Here is a 6,263-nt window from a genome sequence, read left to right as displayed (position 1 = left end):
CTTCTCTATAGAGATAAATGGGAAAATTTGTTATATTATAACCATCATGAAGGTAGGATGTATGGGACAAAGCAAAGTAATTGCCATGAATAACATTACTTACACATAACTCCTGGACAAACACCTGCAACTGGCATTTTCCGTCATCTTCAGTATAATATTTCCAAGATGGGAAGATACGCACATACGATTGAACAACATCAAATGCGATAGATGCTAAACTATGACTAGCTGGTTGTGCTTCTGTAGCGACCCAAATGGATCGAAGTCTCTATGCTTAAGTGTCATCCCTTGATCGGTATGCTGACACACACAGTACTCGAGGAATTATAACAGAGTTCAATCACACACTTTATTATATCGAGGTCCTCAAAAGAGTATTTACTACAATAATATGGCCAAAGGCCATCTAAAATAAAATAACTGCGGAAGCATCGAAGGAAAATGAGTCCATCCAACTCCACGACAAACTGAGTGCAGAACAACGACCTATCGCCCATTTAATCCTCGTCAGAAAAGTCTGCAACATGAGATGTTGCAGCCGTGTAGGTCAGCGCATGGAATATGCTGGCAATTTCACACCATAGAATAATAATGAAAAAAAACTATCTCTATATGCAAATTTAGCTGGTGGAGGCTCTAGGTTTAATTTTTCCATAAAGCCAATTTTACCCTACAACAAAGGAATAAATTTTTTACTTACTACTAAATTAAAATGCCATTATTGAGAAGGTTCCTCCAACTCAATCCCAAATTTCCCAAGTTATTAGTAACCCAATAATTTCATTAAATAGAGTGGTGAGATCAACCAATAATTCACTTCTAGATACTCAAGTTATCCGGCTAATCATGATTAGTTTGTACACTCTGCAGAGGTTTGCGCACTTTCCGCCACAAGACTCGACCACCTCCATGATCGGAAGATTGAAACATAGCCTTTTAGAAGCGTTTCCCCTTAACCCTGGGTAGACCGGTACACCTACTTTCCCCTACATCAGCTAGTCTACCACGAAAAGAGGTCACACAACTTACTCAACTATGCCAGAGCCCATAATGGCTTGTGGCTGCACACGGAAGTTTCTAGGCATAAAATATCTTATGATCCCTTTGAACCTGGGTGGCGGACCTAGGGTAATCACACGGGTACTCCGGGATTTCCCTTGGGCAAGCACTGGTTACTCCAGGTGCCCCAAACAATCCACCCAGATGTGTATCAAAGTTGTCACCTTAGGTTATCCCAAAATTATTAACTCTCACAACTTGCATGGATCACACATACCAATCCCCGTCTACGAGCATGGCTAAGCAAGATATGATATAACGAGTATTCCCGGGGTGATCAAAGGTCAAAGATTCCTACCACATGAACTACAAAGCATAACCACATGTTCCCAATCCTACTCATGCAATCTTTAAGGGTGAAACTAATGCATAGTAAAAACTGGGTATTGAAAAATTATGATCAAAGTGTGAACTTGCCTTGTAGACGATCATTGAACTCTAAAGATTCGTAGTAGCAAGCCTCGCACTCCAGATGATCTAGCGCAAGCAAGCAATAACATACATAAGAATACAAGCAAAGAATAAAAAAGAAAACAAAGAGAGGACTTCGAAAAACTTCAAAAACAACCAAATAAAGTTTCTGTACAGAACATAATTTTTACAGCAACAAAAATGATGGTTTTGGTTTTAACAGAAAGTACACATTACGAGCTTTGATTTGCAAAACAAATCACTCAAAACAGAGTTACGAAACTCGAGATATGGCCTAACGAAGTTTGAATTCAGATCTGATTGATTTCAAATTTTAAAAATTTCAAAAATATTTTTCGTTTGGTTCTCTGGATAGAGGATATTTTTATGAACTAGTAGGAAAAAGAATCAACTAAATCGGATCTATAGATTAAAAGATATGAATTCCTAAAGATTGGGCATTTTTCTCAAAATCAATTACGGGATTTGATATGTACTGACACGTGTCGTGCTGCTATAGGAAGATACCCCTTCGGTTTTTTTTCAGATCAAAGAGAGCAACCTGTTGGATCGAGCAGATCGAAGGGAGAGGGCTCACCGGAGAGAGGAGATCCGTTCGCCGGAGTGCGGCGGCGGCGGCTCTGGTTCGCCAGGATCCGGCGCGGAGTTGGTTACGGAGAGAGGCGAGTGTGGGACGTGGTAGACGGCGCCGGGGCGAATCCAGGACACAAGGCGGGGCTCCCAACTTCTTCCTGTAGCAACCAGGAGAAGCCGCCGGAGTTGGGGTAGCTCTGGCGAGCAATTTCTCAAAGCAAGGAGTGACTCAGGGAGGGGTTTTCGGGGAGGGAAGTGAGGAGGAAGAATGGCATCGCGGGGGCCTATTTATAGGGTCAGGGGAGGTCGGTACAGGTAGATCAAGGGGCTCAACGTGGCCATTAATGGCTGTTTTGTGCGTGTACGTTTCACGGCTCCGTGCGTTCAATTAAAGCAACAATGTTGGGTTTTAATTCCCTGAAAGAGTTCTCCTGACATTCCTCTATAAGTTTCGTGTTGGTGGCAAGTCGTAACGGGGAATGAAATGAGTGGGAGGAGGAGAGGAAGAGATATACAGGCGTCCATGGTTGTTGCTCTCTGTTCATTGTTTCTGTAACGATGAGAGGAGGAAGATGGCCATCGGTTGGGCTGAAAAGATTTGGACCTTAGTGGGAGAAGTTGGGCCAAAGGCAAAGGATTAAAAAATATAGAAGAGTTAGATGGGCTAGATAAGCTGACAGAGAGAAAACTTAACTAATAACAATATCAGACTAGATAATCAATAAATAAATTGTTCGCTCTCTCAAAATTATTATTTAGATCTGAAGAAAAATGTTCTAATAATTTTATGGTCTTATATATGACCTTGTGAACATTTATCCGGCCTAAAATGCAACTTTTCAAAAATAATTTTTGTGCTAAACTAATAAAATAAAGTGCAAATAAAACCCAACAAATATATTTTGATTCCAAATTCAAATTCCAATATTTTCCTTCTGATTTTGAAGAAGTCATTGGATGCATATGAATGATCCTTGAGTTGCTCAAAGTTCCTTGGATCAAAATTCAAAGAAAACAAATGGGGCAAAAATGCATAAATCATGGATGCATATGAATGATCTGTTTATAAACATCCAAACTGAAAATTGGAATGTTACAGCTTCCTCCACAGGAATAGGCGTACTAACTGGTGGAGTTGGGGTTCGCCGTGGTAGTACTGACCCTTTGGGCACTGGAGCTGCCTTACTGACTACTCTTGTTTGGGAGCTCCGTGGTGGAGATGGTGCTGTGTCAACAGGAACTGGGTTACTATCTGCTGGGGTTGGTGTTAGATTGGGTGAAAGTGGTTCTCTGTCCATCGCAGTAGGGGTACCATCTGCGAGAGTTTGGGTTATGTGTGGTAGCGCTGGTTCTTGTGCATGTACAACCGGGGTGCTATCTCCACCAAGAGGTAACACTGTTTAATTTGAATACTGTGTTTTTAGTCCGCTAGATACTGGCATCATCCGCTCTAATTCAAATGGCTGATAAACAGGAAACATAGTTGAATGTACAGACATTGTATGAGAGACAGATGCAATAGATAGTGTGGAAAAAAGAGGGCATGAAATAGTTGACATGTATATTGTTTAACTAAAACGGATAGCATGACATAATTTCACATATATGATGTCTATCTAAACTGGATAGCATAGCATAACATAATTCAAAGATATGATGAATAACTAAACAGGATCGCATGACATAATTCACCTACATGTTATCCAAGTAATCAGGATCGCATCATTTAATTCACATATGTGATTTATATGCTAAACAGAGGGCATTCGATATGATGTCTGAACTAAGAACATGGTGTTGAATATTGTGTATATGATGTCTAAACTATGCAATGCAAGACACCATATGCATGATATGAGCAGTATAACCATGCCAAGTTTGAGCATACACCTCGGTGGGGGAATAGGACTGGTCATCTATCTCTGAATCCATCTCCGAGGAGCTATCGAGACCCAACAAGAGATCTGCTTCGACAGGTAGCACTGTCTGCTCTGACGGCCTTGTTTTCACTCCAGATTTTTTCCATCTCCCACCCAAATAGCTGATTCACAGGAAGAGTAGTTTAATGTACAAACATTGTTGACAAATGGAAATGTAATGAAGAAAGGATGGGCAACATATCATTCAAATATATGATGCATGGTTAAACAGGATGGCATTGCACATTTTACATATATTATGGCAGGCTAAAAGACATGAGACTGCATAATTCTCATATATGATACTAGTAAGCGTGCACGTGCAACGCACGTCTCTGCAGTGCCATGCCGGGGCGACCACCCCAAAAGCGGTACCGGTTGAGTGAGCAAGGTGTGTTGGAGGAGTGGACGTCAGGGCGGCAACCGCGAGAGCTTTGCAACTTCGACAACATGGACCGTGTCGTGTGGGTTGCAACTAACGCAGGCGTGTGGAATGCTTGTCTCTTCATCACCGCGGGAGAGTGCCTCATGACTTCTTTCCAGCAGGTGATGGAAGGGTGGTTTATTTGGCAGAGTGCCCCAGCTAGTGTGTGTTTGTGTGGTTGGTGTTTGTTGTGTCATTCGGCAGCACATTGTTGAGAGTGGTGCTTACGGTGTTCTGGAGCGGGCTTGGCCCTTTTATTAACTGCACAATCTTCTGCTTAATTAATGAAACATCAAAGCTTTTGCTTCGTGTTTCAATTTACTTGTACTCTACTCAATTACTCAACTAAAATTTAGATATATCTAATGTGTTTTTCTATCAATAAACACAAAAGGATAACACTCATGTGTGTTTTGAAAATCCACCCAAGATAAAATCGAAATTAAGAAGCAAGACCATAGAGAAATAGTCCTACAAAGTACAATTTCATATACTTACAAATTCATTACATCCTTATGCCGATTTTCGGTGAATCATGTTCGTAACTTTAATCCAAATTCATTGCCAAGCCTTTGAAATAATATAAAGGAATCATCTACTGAACTGATGGTTATACATCATACCAAATTCTAGATCAAACCATCAATAACACCAGAGGAATAATCCTATAATCTGGCTTCAAATAAGAGCATCCGCTGAATTTAGTTACATTTTTGTACTAACCCAAACAGTATAAGTGAAGATAGAAGGAAAACGTTATTTCTGAATTTAAACATATTTACATGCTATACTTTATTTGATATAAAGAGAGGAAATATACAACATGAGATGGAGTAGTGGAGTGGAGCGCCCGTCAATCTATCGTAGGCAAGTGAATGATGTGGTGCCGCGACTGTTATTCACTGGTGGCAAAAAGGAAAGCGGTGGCCTTGCCCAAACGAAGGGGATGCCCCTGGCGGGAGTGCCTCCCCTGGGAACCCTCCCGTTCGACGCTCGCTGTGTCAAACAGTCGAGGAATTGCACAGGGCGCTCCAATCTTGCACGCGACCAGATCTCCAAATGTTGGGACAAACCCCGGACCAGCTCTCTCTCTCTCACTCGGACATACGAAGGTGGAAGAAGCAGCACATGATATTCCGGCGCACAAACGCCTCCGCCGCACGAACGACGTCTCGTCCGCACGAACGGCCAAATCTTTACTGGGCACATACCCGGGCTCGGCACATACCGCCACCCACACACGAAAGACTACTGAAGACTACATCTCTCCTAGCTACTCTACCTTGTACACAACACCAATACATGGCCTTATATAGCCGGACTCACACCAGGCGTTAGCCTCACGCACGCACTACCAGCATCATAACCGGGCACTAACCCATGCGCCAACCGACTAGCTACATGCACGAACTGACCCACGACGCGGCTAACTAACTAACCTGCTAACTACGTGCGTGCCCTTACACACAAGACCCGGCCATGCGGGCTAGCTAACCACTAACCAACGCACACACCACGCCACTCTCGCCAACAGCCGCTGCGAGCGCACACCTGCACACACACAGATCGCAAGGACACACCCTTGTGCCCACCGAGGACCAGACCTGGCGCGCCGACGCCGGTCACCACCGCACGGGCACGGGCATGGCTTATTGTCAACACTCACCTCCTAAGCCATGACCTCGCCATCGCCATAGTTGGTGTAGCTCCCGTCGTTGTCGTCGTTGTAGCTCTCGTCGTCGTCATCGCCACGGCTGCAAACTCCACCTGGCGCATTGACGCTGGTCGCCATCGACTCCGGGCACTGCCATTACAACGTACACGGGGGTTTTATACCCAGGGATGCGCCGGGC

This window comes from Triticum aestivum, chromosome 2B, assembly GCF_018294505.1.
Source record: "Triticum aestivum cultivar Chinese Spring chromosome 2B, IWGSC CS RefSeq v2.1, whole genome shotgun sequence".
Lineage (NCBI taxonomy): Eukaryota > Viridiplantae > Streptophyta > Magnoliopsida > Poales > Poaceae > Triticum > Triticum aestivum.
Note: the sequence above shows the minus strand (reverse complement) of the source record.